The sequence below is a fragment of the Globicephala melas genome, chromosome 7 (genome assembly GCF_963455315.2).
Source record: "Globicephala melas chromosome 7, mGloMel1.2, whole genome shotgun sequence".
In the NCBI taxonomy this organism is placed as follows: Eukaryota; Metazoa; Chordata; class Mammalia; order Artiodactyla; family Delphinidae; genus Globicephala; species Globicephala melas.
This window is the reverse complement of record NC_083320.1, coordinates 51,345,286-51,358,339: the sequence shown is the minus strand read 5'-3', so window position 1 is coordinate 51,358,339 and position 13,054 is coordinate 51,345,286. Positions and strand designations below refer to the sequence as shown.

The window sequence follows — 13,054 nt, the reverse complement described above, 5'->3', positions numbered from 1 at the left end:
TTAGAGCCTTAGTATTTCTACTTCACCATAGTTTAGAACTGCAATTTTCTATTATAAGTACTTTCTGCTACTGAAGTCATATGGGTCCTCTTCAGGCATATTCATAGGTATATTTTAAGGCAATCTATTTCCTGACATAAGTAAGTGTTTGGTACTTTAATTATAACTCATCAAGAAAGACCATCTATTTACCTGTCTGTTGATCAAAATTTCTAAATTATAGAGGGAGGAAAAATGAGAATGCCAGCTGTACTTAAAAGAAATAACGATAATTTACTTAGGCAAGAAAATTATAGAGTATACATAATAAGTTATGATGACTAATGCCATAGTAAACCAATTGGATATATCAGTTATATGATTATTCTAGAACCTATATTTCTAACCACTCATATTAAAACAAACCAAAAAATCCCACTACCACAATTCTTTGAAAAAAATAATAAAAAGCATAAGTAGTAAAAGAAAAAAAAAACCCTTACCTGCAAAAGTGACTACTGTAATAATAACTAATAACTTATGGTTTAAATGATAACTTAAACTATATTACTTCAGCAGAGATATCACTATTATTGCAATGATTCCTTTATATTCAGAATGGCAAAAGAAAAAGAGGTTTCCACGTGACAAATACTTAGGTACAGGTTTGACAACTAGAAAAAGGTTTTGTCCCAGCAGAGTTGAGCAGATTAAGCCTGAAACAATTTTTTAAAAATTATCCCCTAAATCAAAGCAAAGGTTAGGACAAAGTTCTACAAGTCAACATCAAGGTCATAGCCTAGGTCTAAGAGAGGAACAACAAAAAAAAAGCCAGGAAACCAAAAACAGCGCAGCCAGTTGTCAGTCTAGAAACAAGGCAGGTGGTTAGAGTCGGAAGTCACATAAGTAACTGAAAGAGCCAAGGTCCAAACCACAAGGCAGAAGTTATGAGAATAAGACAACTGGTCTCCGATCCCCACTCTGGGAATGGCAGCCAAGCAGAGGTGTCTAGTCACAGACCCCAAAGGGCAGTTGCTGAAACAACAGAGTTTTTATGTTTCCTGCCCTTTAAAAAAGGCAACAGAAGATAATTAATGTCTGTGCCTCTCTGGTGTGGTCCGATTAGAGGCAAGTTTGGGCTGATTGAGAGTTTGTACCTGTCCAACAGGATCAGAAAACATTCTGATTCCCTGGAGGTCATTGTCATGGAGCATGAGGATGCAGACAAGTCAGAGGAAATCAGACAGACGACAGACTGAATGCTCTTGAACTCACTCACCTTGGCCAGGTGACTTTTTCTGCATTAGTTCCTTATTTCAGGACAGGAGAAAGAGAACCAGGAATTTGAATTGTTCTAAATAGCAAGTGTGACTTCTTTTAAACAACATCTCCTGTATTATGTCCAGTTAATGGCATGAAGGACTGGAATTCAGTTGTCTTCTCAGGGAAGTAGAGTATTGGGCGTGTTTACCTCCTTGATCCAAACCAATGGGAGAGAAACAGCAAGCGAAGGGGAAGAAATGGCTTCATTGGGTAGTTTGTAATTTTGAAACACTCCATAATCTATGTCCACATTACAGTAAGAACACACTTGCTTTTCCTTGACCCCTTCTTGTGGTGATTTTCCATTCCTATCCTTAGCATTGGCAGAGTGTAAATGAGAGGCTGAGAGGGGTCCAGCCCATTGTCCTCCTGGGGGACTAAAAATACACACCCCAGAGCTCCAGTCAGTGGGCTCCCAACAGAGCAACCAGTGGAAAGTCTAACATTTTCTTTGAGTAATGGTATTCAGTTAATGACGTTCTCTGACAGGAAGCTTTCTTTCTGACACTGCCTAAATTTTCCTCTTCCTAACTCACTCCCATGGTTATCTCTATGTGTCCTGGAAAACAATACCAACCCCCTCATCAATGTTCTATTCTTAGGCCTGGTTTAGTCCCTCTATAGAGTCAGATGGTTTATATTTAGCTCCTCTTAAGTTTCTCCCATTAGTCATTCAAACTCATCATTGCCTTAGTCATTTTTGTTTGATTAGCTGGCCTTCAGTTTATGATGCTTGGCCTAAGAATGAAAACAGCATTTCCAGGGACAGCTCACATGGGTGGGGTCAGATACTTTAGTCTATAGATTGACTTTACATATTTCTTGGAAACTGATCTAATTTTTCATTCTTTTACAACCCATGTCTCCTTTAGCCTCACACAGTTTTGAGTTCCTTCCATCACTGATACTCTCCCTACTGGAAGAATAGTTTCTAAGATATGCTCTTATCCCTAGAACTTAGTACCATGCCTGGCACATCAGTGGAAATCAAGATATACTTGATATATGAATGAATGAATAAATGTTTTAAACATTACTTGTAAGAATTATTTCTAAATTAATTTTTTCTGGAGTTAGGAGATATGTCAATTTTTCGTTTTTCTGGTAATACCTCAGTGTTTTACTTCAATTTATATATGTTATTAATTAGACTATTAGAGTACAATCCCATTCTATACAAGAATTTATATGTATATCTTTGCATAAAATTTGTTGAGCCACATACTTGGAAGTGATCCTTGCCACAGGATTTCTGGCCTGGTAAGTCCCTTAGAAATCATCTAGTCTGATTCAAAAATTTTGTAGATGTGTAAACTGACACCCAGAGAGGATAACATACTTCTCAGATTATAGGAGACCTGCTTTAAAAGTTCTGTACAATAATTTTCTCTTTTGTTCACACTTAATTCTTCATGCTGGGAGCTGACACCATCTTGTATGTAATGGTCAACTCTTTCCCATCACTCTAGCATACATTTTTTTTCTTACATTTGAAAATGGAACTCCTGTTTAAGGGACTAATCTTCATCTGTGATTCAAGTTCTGCCAATTGCAGGCCCTCTGGCAACCCACTGCTGATTTGTAGTGGTTTCCCAGCTGAACCTTGTAATTCGAGAGAGTTGGAAGTTGATTTCTTAGAGTTTTGAGACTCATTACAGGTCAATACCAGCATCTATCTGAGGTTTTTACTGTGGTCTCTTTTTTACACATACCTATTTTCCTTGGCGTATTTGCACTTTTGCTTCTACATGGAATTTTGAGGTTGGCCACGTGGTGGCGCTGTTAACAGCTTGATTTTCTTGTGTATTTTTCCGTTGCCTTTTTAGCTTTGTTTTTAAATTGAAGTTATGTGAAATATGCACATCTTGTAAACTCTGCTGCAGGTGAAATGACTTAATGGCTCGTGACTTCTAGATTAATTTTAAACATTAGAAACATTGTAAAAACAGACTCTTGCTAATAATGATCATTATCTTAATGGCTTGAGGCATAATCGTTTACCAACATTAACCAAGTGATTAAAATGCATCATGAGTTTAATTTGAAAAGATTTAAGTTCCTTTGCAATAAATGCCCAATGCTATTAGCTTCATCTTTGTGAGGCCTAAATTTGTCATTATATGACTTTGTATTTCCACTGCTAGACAGAAAGTAAACCCACTCTTGTTAACACAGGCCGCATTATGCCTACTGTTTACCAACCCCGTGGCATTCCCTATATTAGTACTGAATTGGGCCATGTGGTGCACCACGTACAGGCAATCGTCACTTTTTTATTGCCCTGCTATTTGATAATTTATTATTTGACAAGGCAAATGACCTTAACAGATGTTAAGATTAATTTCCATGGTCAGTAAAACCTGTAAGGAAAGAGAAACTAGTTTCATCAAAACTAGGTATGATCTTTATAACAATCAGATCTTTTTTTGATATAATATTTCCATAACTTTGTATTAATGTCTTTAAAAAGTGTCTAATCCAAAATTTAGCAATAATCATCCAGAAATATTCTGTCTCAACTGACAGAAGAAAACAAAAAAGATTCAGCACCAAAATTTTTTGCACAAAGAACCTACCTCTGGACTTTAAGTTTAGTCACCTCCTCATTATTTCTTCTGATGAGTCATGAACAAAATCTTGACCTGCTACCAAGCAGCCATGCCACGAGGATAATGATCTTACTTCCAAAACTCTGTAAGAAAATTAGGAGAAAAAAAAAAACCCACAATAAACAACAATCCAAAAAAACAAACTTTGGCAACCTTGGAAGGAAAAAACCCATATTCATAATGGGTACTGTTTCATTTCCAGAAGCTTTCCCCAAAGGAAACAACCAAGTAAATAACTCTCACTGACTGATGTTAGAGATTAGCCTTCCACAGGCTTACTGATGAATTTTGATCTTTATGGCTTGTTAGCTGTTTCCTCCTCAAAATAGGTCAACATCATTATTCCCAGTTTTCAAATATTTCCAGAGACCCAAGATGGAGAATTGACTTGCCCAAGATTGTTTAGTGAGTGGGTAGAAGGCATGCCCGCTGGGCAATAAAATGCTAATATGAAAAGTAAATTTCTGCTTTCTAATTAGTTTCTTTCAACTGTTTCAAAACTCCATTTCTTTAGAATGCTAGTCTGTGGGTAGGCCAGAAGGTTTGGATAGGTAAGGAGTTAAAAAATTTTCCCAAGGAAAATCAGATAATTTAAAACTCATGCATAGAATTTGCTACAATATTTTAATGAAGTAAAAATCACAGATTTTCAGTCAAACCACTGAAAGCTTTGGTAGCTTCACCAAGTTTAAACTATTCATTCATTCATTCACTCATTTATTTAAAATAGCTGTGGAGCACCTACTCTAGATAAATTGCTGGGCATAAGGCATCCTAAAAAAAGTTAGTATCTCAGGATGAACCCTCCAATGATTCACAGTACTGCCATTCCCACCCCTGCCAAGTACATGTGTTACATCCTTAAATAACATGTCTTTTAGTTAAGAGTAAAGACAAACTATGAAATTTAGCATAGAATATTAAAGTGGAAGCAACCGTAAGAGAGAACCTAGATAAGGAAACAGAGTCCCCAAAAGTAAAATTACTTATTCAAGATCTCACGGTTAGACAGCAGCAAAGAAGTTGAAAACAAGATTTTGGAGTTCATGCCATTATAGGTTTTGTCTCTCAAAACCCTTTTAAACATCTCCTTTGTATACCCAAAATAGGAATTTTAATTCCCCAAACCTAAATACAATAACTGTGTGCTGAGATATGCGTGGTTTGGGTTTTTGTTTTTGTTTTTTGATATCTGAGAGATAACATATAATAGTGATTTATGTTTGTATTTATGTCCATACCAACTATCCAGTGAAATTTTCTATGACTTAAAGACATGAAAATTGTGCTCCCTAGGTTTTATGGAGATTCAATAATAGTTCTAGTGCTTTTATGGACTGATTTTTTTTCTCTTTTCAAATACAGAAAGGGGAGATAATACTTCCTTCTACAAGAATTAATGGCTATAAATTTGTTCTGTAGTTTACAGATATATTATCCCTAATAATTCTTTTTTTTTTTAAAGTGCTTTAGTTGTTGTTGCTATGGTTTGAAAATTCCTTGCTGTAGTTATTTAGCACCTTTTGGCCAATAAAAGTTTACAAGTTCCACATTTGAAGTTGTGTAAAATTTCTCTTTCCTTGCTTGCTAAGCGGTTTTTAATAGTTATTTTAATATTTTATAATGATTTAAATATTTTAAAGTAATTAAAATAATATGTGATGATGATACGAAAATGGTACTAAGACAAAATCTAGAGTCTGTGAAGCAAAATAGAGGATCATGATACAGGAAGCTAGGTATCCAGCTGCCGGTCCAGTAAAGCTTGCGTGTAATGGTCTGACCACTTATCTGCTAAATTTCCTGCTAGCTAGACATGATCACATCAATTTCCTTTACAAGGAACTATTACATAATTACAACTTTGAGGGGGAGCAAAGTCATTTTAGCCTTTCAACACACCAGGACCATGAGTTAATTGAGCCCCTTCATGGGGAAGAAATAATACCGCCTACCATGTTTAGAAAATTTAATTGTGAAGAGGGTGGGGCAAGCCATATGGTAGAAGGCATCTCAAAAAAATCTCAAATTAAACCACGTTTTTTGTTTTGTTTTGGTATTTTATAGAGAGAAATTTTGCCAATGGAAGAGAATATAAGAATTTTTTTTAATCCCCAAACAGAAAGGTCAGCCCTTGTCCTTATGGCCATACTATTGACACTTCCCTCAGCCGGGGTAACAATTACACAGTTACGTTCATTGTTTTTTTTTTGTTTTTAATTTTTTGTAATTTTATTTATTATTTTATACAACAGGTCCTTATTAGTCATCCATTTTATACACATCAGTGTATACATGTCAATCCCAATCACCCAATTCATCAAACCCCCACCCCCAACCCCCGCCGCTTTCCCCCCTTGGTGTCCATACCTTTGTCCTCCACTTCTGTGCCTCTATTTCTGCCTTGAAAACCAGTTCATCTGTAACATTTTTCTAGGTTCCACACATATGCGTTAATATACGATATTTGTTTCTCTCTTTCTGACTTACTTCACTCTGTATGACAGTCTCTAGATCCATCCACGTCCCTACAAATGACCCAATTTCATTCCTTTTTATGACTGAGTAATATTCCATTGTATATATGTACCACATCTCCTTTATCCATTTATCTGTCGATGGACACTTAGGTTGCTTCCATGTCCTGGCTATTGTAAACAGAGCTGCAATGAACATTGTGGTACATTGACTCTTTTTGAATTATGGTTTTCTCAGGGTATATGCCCAGTAGTGGGATTGCTGGGTCGTATGGTAGTTCTACTTTTAGTTTTTTAAGGAACCTCCATACTGTTCTCCATAGTGGCTGTATCAATTGACATTCCCACCAACAGTGCAAGAGGGTCCCCCTTTCTCCACACCCTCTCCAGCATTTGTTGTTTGTAGATTTTCTGGTGATGCCCATTCTAACTGGTGTGAGGTGATAACTCATTGTAGTTTTGATTTGCATTTCTCTAACAATTAGTGATGTTGAGCAGCTTTTCATGTGCCTCTTGGCCATCTGTATGTCTTCTTTGGAGAAATGTCTATTTTGGTCTTCTGCCCCTTTTTGGACTGGGTTGTTTGTTTTTTTAATATTGAGCTGCATGAGTGGTTTATATATTTTGGAGATTAATCCTTTCTCCGTTGATTTGTTTGCAAATATTTTCTCCCATTCTGAGGGTTGTCTTTTCGTCTTGTTTATGGTTTCCTTTGCTGTGCAAAAGCTTTGAAGTTTCATTAGGTCCCATTTGTTAATTTTGGTTTTTATTTCTATTAATCTAAGAGGTGGATCAAAAAAGACCTTGCTGTGATTTATGTCAAAGAGTGTTCTTCTTATGTTTTCCTCTAAGAGTTTTATAGTGTCCAGTCTTACATTTAGGTCTCTAATCCATTTTCAGTTTATTTTTGTATATGGTGTTAGGGAGTGTTCTAATTTCATTCTTCTACATGTAGCTGTCCAGTTTTCCCAGCACCACTTATTGAAGAGACTGTCTTTTCTCCACTGTGTATCCTTGCCTCCTTTGTTATAGATTAGTTGACCATAGGTGCATGGGTTTATCTCTGGGCTTTCTATCTTGTTCCATTGATCTATGTTTCTGTTTTTGTGCCAGTACCATATTGTCTTGATTACTGTAACTTTGTAGCATAGTCTGAAGTCAGGGAGTCTGATTCCTCCAGCTCCGTCTTTTTCCCTCAAGACTGCTTTGGCTATTTGGGGTCTTTTGTGTCTCCATACAAATTGTAAGATTTTTTGTTCTAGTTCTGTAAAAAATGCCATTGGTAATTTGATAGGGATTGCATTGAATCTGTAGATTGCTTTGGGTAGTATAGTCATTTTCACAATATTGATTCTTCTAATCCAAGAACATGGTATATCTCTCCATCTGTCTGTGTCATCTTTGATTTCTTTCATCAGTGTCTTATAGTTTTCTGAGTACAGATCTTTTACCTCCTTAGTAGGTTTATTCCTTGGTATTTTATTCTTTTTGTTGCAATGGTAAATGGGAGTGTTTCCTTAATTTCTCTTTCACATTTTTCATCATTAGTATATAGGAATGCAAGAGATTTCTGTGCATTAATTTTGTATCCTGCTAGTTTACCAAATTCATTGATTAGCTCTAGTAGTTTTCTGGTAGCATCTTTAGGATTCTCTACGCATAGAATCATGTCATCTGCAAACAGTGACAGTTTTACTTCTTCTTTTCCAATTTGTATTCCTTTCATTTCTGTTTCTTCTCTGATTGCCGTGGCTAGGACTTCCAAAACTATGTTGAATAATAGTGGTGAGAGTGGACATCCTTGTCTTGTTCCTGATCGTAGAGGAAATGCTTTCAGTTTTTCACCGTTGAGAATCATGTTTGCTGTGGGTTTGTCATATATGGCCTTGATTATGTTGAGGTAGGTTCCCTCTGTGCCCACTTTCTGGAGTTTTTATCATAAATGGGTGTTGAATTTTGTCAAAAGATTTTTCTTCATCTATTGAGATGATCATATGGTTTTTATTCTTCAATTTGTTAATATGGTTTATCACATTGATTGATTTATGTATATTGAAGAATCCTTGCATCCCTGGGATAAATCCCACTTGATCATGGTGTATGATCCTTTTAATGTGTTGTTGGATTCCCTTTGCTAGTATTTTGTTTAGGATTTTTGCATCTATATTCTTCAGTGATATTGGTCTGTAATTTTCTTTTTTTGTAGTATCTTTCTTTTCATGGATGAATTTTTTTTTTTTTTTTTTTTTGGCTGCATTGAGTCCTCATTGCTGCATGTGGGAACTCTCTAGTTGCAGCGAGCGGGGACCAATCCTCACCGTGGTGCACAGGGCCCTCACTGCAGTGGCCTCTCTCGTTGCGGAGCATGGGCTCCAGGTACGTGGGCCTCAGTAGCTGCAGCATGCAGGCTCAGCAGTTGTGGTTCGCAGGCTCCAGAGCTCAGGCTCAGTAGTGGCGGCGCAGGGGCCCAGCCATTCCATGACATGTGGCACCTTCCCAGACCAGGGCTCGAACCCGTGTCCCCTGCACTGGCAGGCGGACCCTTAACCACTGCACCACCAGGTAAGTCTCTTTTGTAGTATCTTTGTCTGGTTTTGGTATCAGGATGATGGTGGCCTCATAGAATGAGTTTGGGAGTATTCCTTCCTCCGCAATTTTTTGGAAGAGTTTGAGAGGGATGGGTGTTAGCTCTTCTCTACATGTTTGATAGAATTCACCTGTGAAGCCATCTGGTCCTGGACTTTTGTTTATTGGAAGATTTTTCCTCACAGTTTCAATTTCATTACTTGTGATTGTTCTGTTCATATTTTCTATTTCTTCCTGGTTCAGTCTTGGAAGGTTATACCTTTCTAAGAATTTGTCCATTTCTTCCAGGTTATCCATTTTATTGGCATAGGGTTGCTTGTAGTAGTCTCTTAGGATGCTTTGTAGTTTTGCAGTGTCTCTTGTAACTTCTCCTTTTTCATTTCTAATTTTATGAATTTGAGTCCTCTCCCTCTTTTTCTTGATGAGTCTGGCTAATGGTTTATCAATTTTGTTTATCTTCTCAAAGAACGAGCTTTTAGTTTTATTGATCTTTGCTATTGTTTTCTTTGTTCTATTTCATTTATTTCTGCTCTGATCTTTATAATTTCTTTCCTTCTGCTAACTTTGGGTTTTGTTTGTTCGTCTTTCTCTAGTTTCTTTAGGTGTAAGGTTAGATTGTTTATTTGAGATGTTTCTTGTTTCTCAAGGTAGGCTTGTATAGCTATAAACTTCCCTCTTAGAACTGCTTAGAACTGCATCCCATAGGTTTTGGATCATCGTGTTTTCATTGACATTTGTCTCTAGGTAGTTTTTGATTTCCTCTTGGATTTCTTCAGTGATCTCTTGGTTATTTAGGAATGTATTGTTTACCCTCCATGTTTTTGTGTTTTTTACATTTTTTCCCCTGTAATTCATTTCTAATCTCATAGCGTTGTGGTCAGAAAAGATGCTTGATATGATTTCCATTTTCTTAAATTTACCAAGGCTTGATTTTTGACCCAAGATGTGATCTATCCTGGAGAATGTTCCATGCACACTTGCTAAGAAAGTGTTATCTGCTCTTTTTGGATGGAATGTCCTATAAATATCAATTAAATCTATCTGGCCTATTGTGTCATTTAAAGCGTTTGTTTCCTCATTAATTTTCATTTTGGATGATCTGTCCATTGGTGTAAGTGAGGTGTTAAAGTCCCCCACTATTACTGTGTTACTGTCGGTTTCCTCTTTTAGAGCTGTTAGCAGTTGCCTTATTTATTGAGGTGCTCCTATGTTGGGTGCATATATATTTATAACTGTTATATCTTCTTCTTGGATTGATCCCTTGATCATTATGCAGTGTCCTTCCTTGTCTCTTGTGACATTCTTTATTTTAAAGTTTATTTTATCTGATACGAGTATTGCCACTCCAGCCTTCTTCTGATTTCCATTTGCATGGAATATCTTTTTCCATTCCCTCACTCTCAGTCTGTATGTGTTCCTAGGTCTGAAGTGGGTCTCTTGTAGACAGCATATAGATGGGTCTTGTTTTTATATCCATTCAGCAAGCCTGTGTCTTGGTTGGAGCATTTAATCCATTCACGTTTAAGGTAATTATTGATATGTACTTTCCTATTACCATTTTCTTAATTGTTTTGGGTTTGTTTTTGTAGGTCCTTTTCTTCTCTTGTGTTTCCCACTTAGAGAAGTTCCTTTAGCATTTGTTGTAGAGCTGGTTTGGTGGTGCTGAATTCTTTTAGCTTTTGCTTGAGAAGCTTTTCGATTTCTCCATCGAATCTGAATGAGATCTTTGCCAGGTAGAGTAATCTTGGTTGTAGTGTCTTCCCTGTCATCACTTTAAGTATATCATGCCACTCCCTTCTGGCTTGTAGAGTGTCTGCTGAGAAATCAGCTGTTAACCTTATGGGAGTTCCCTTGTATGTTGTTTGTCATTTTTCCCTTGCTGCTTTCAATAATTTTTCTTTGTTTTTAATTTTTGCCAGTTTGATTACTATGTGTCTCGGCGTGTTTCTCCTTGGGTTTACCCTGTATGGGAATCTCTGCCATTCCTGGACTTGGGTGGCTATTTTCTTTCCCATGTTAGGGAAGTTTTTGACTATAATCTCTTCAAATATTTTCTCAGGTCCTTTCTCTCTCTCTTCTCCTTCTGGGACCCCTATAATGCGAATGTTTTTGCGTTTAATGTTGTCCCAGAGTTCTCTTAGGCTGTCTTCATTTCTTTTCATTCTTTTTTCTTTAGTCTGTTCTGCAGCAGTGAATTCCACCATTCTGTCTTCCAGGTCACTTATCCGTTCTTCTGCCTCAGTTATTCTGCTATTTATTCCTTCTAGTGTAGTTTTCATTTCAGTTATTGTATTGTTCATCTCTATTTGTTTGTTCATTAATCCTTTTAGGTTTTTGTTAAACATTTCTTGCATCTTCTCGATCTTTGCCTCCATTCTTTTTCTGAGGTCCTGGATCATCTTCGCTATCATTATTCTGCATTCTTTTTCTGGAAGGTTGCCTATGTCCACTTCATTTAGTTGTTTTTCTTGGGTTTTATCTTGTTCCTTCATCTGGTACATAGCCCTCTGCCTTTTCATCTTGTCTATCTTTCTGTGAATGTGGTTTTTGTTCCACAGACTGTAGGACTGCAGTTCTTCTTGCTTTTGCTGTCTCCCCTCCGGTGTATGAGGCTATCTAAGAGACTTGTGCAAGTTCCCTGATGGGAGGGACTGGTGATGGGTAGAGCTGACTGTTGCTCTGGTGCGCAGATATCAGTAATACTTTAATCCGCTTGACTGCTGATGGGTAGGGCTGGGTTCCCTCCTTGTTGGTTGTTTGGTCTAAGGTGACCCAATACTGGAGCCTACCTGGGCTCTTTGGTGGGGCTAATGGCAGACTCAGGGAGGGCTCATGCCAAGGAGTACTTCCCAGAACTTCTGATGCCAGTGTCCTTGTCCTCACAGTGAGCCACAGCCACCACCCGCCTCTGCAGAAGACCCTCCAACACTAGCAGGTAGGTCTGATTCAGTCTCCTGTGGAGTCACTGCTCCTTCCCCTGGGTCCCAGTGCACACACTACTTTGTGTGTGCCCTCCAAGAGTGGAGACTCTGTTTCCCTGGTCCTGTAGAAGTCCTGCAATGAAATCCCACTAGCCTTCAAAGTCTGATTCTCTAGGAATTCCTCCTCCCGTTGCCGGATCCCCAGGTTGGGATCCTGACGTGGGGCTCAGAACCTTCACTCCAGTGGGTGGACTTCTGTGGTATAAGTGTTCTCCAGTCTGTGAGTCACCCACCCAGCAGTTATGGGATTTGATTTTACTGTGATTGCGCCCCTCCTACCATCTCATTGTGGCTTCTCCTTTGTCTTTGGATGTGGGGTATCTTTTTTGGTGAGTTCCAGTGTCTTCTTGTCAATGACCGTCCAGCAGCTAGTTGTGATTCTGGTGTTCTCGCATGAGGGAGTGAGAGCACATCCTTCTACTCCGCCATCTTGGTTCCTAATAATCTGTTCATTTTTATTAACAGTTCATTGCTTTTCTTGATCACTTTGCTACATCTCTAGAGAAATTACTACTTCAGTTTGCCTGGATTTGAACACTATTTTAATAGATTCACACGCTCTCTTCTGTGATTTCCTTCCTTCACTCAGCATTGTATTTCTAAGGTTCATCCAGGCTGACACATGAAGTGTGGGTCTTACCTTGCATTGTGGTACAGTATAGTTTTCCATTGTGTGACTCCAGTAAAATTCATTTTTCCCTTCTATGATTAATGTATATTTGAGTTGTTTCCAGCATTTTGTTGCTGTGGCAAAAACTTCTATATTGCATTCTTGTACATGTCTCTAGATATACACGTGCAACAGTTTTTCTAAGGTATATACCTACGAGTGAAATTGTTGGGTCAGAGGTATTTTTTTCTAAAGTAGTTGTACCAATTACCCACCCACAAGCAATGGATGAGAGCTCTGTTGCTCCAAACTTGCCAAGACTTGATGTTTTCCAACTTTGTAAAATTTTGGCCAAACTGAAAAGTAAAAAATGGTATCTCCTTGTGGTTTTAATATGCATGTCTTTGATTTATAACAAGGTTATTTATTTATGGTTCTTTGCCCACTTTTGTATTGCCTTATTCATCTTTTTCTATTAATTATAAATTT

The 13,054-nt window shown here is 37.6% G+C and overlaps 1 long non-coding RNA gene across 3 annotated transcripts in view; it reads right to left on the bottom strand.

The window, feature by feature from the left end:
• LOC115849335 (uncharacterized) overlaps positions 1–13,054 on the bottom strand; it is a 209,005-nt gene that overhangs the window by 38,495 nt on the left and 157,456 nt on the right. For all 3 annotated transcript variants that reach the window (XR_009564590.2, XR_009564588.2, XR_009564589.2), the window contains one exon: positions 3,879–3,994. This is a non-coding gene — a long non-coding RNA (uncharacterized lncRNA). The remainder of the gene's footprint in view (positions 1–3,878; positions 3,995–13,054) is intronic.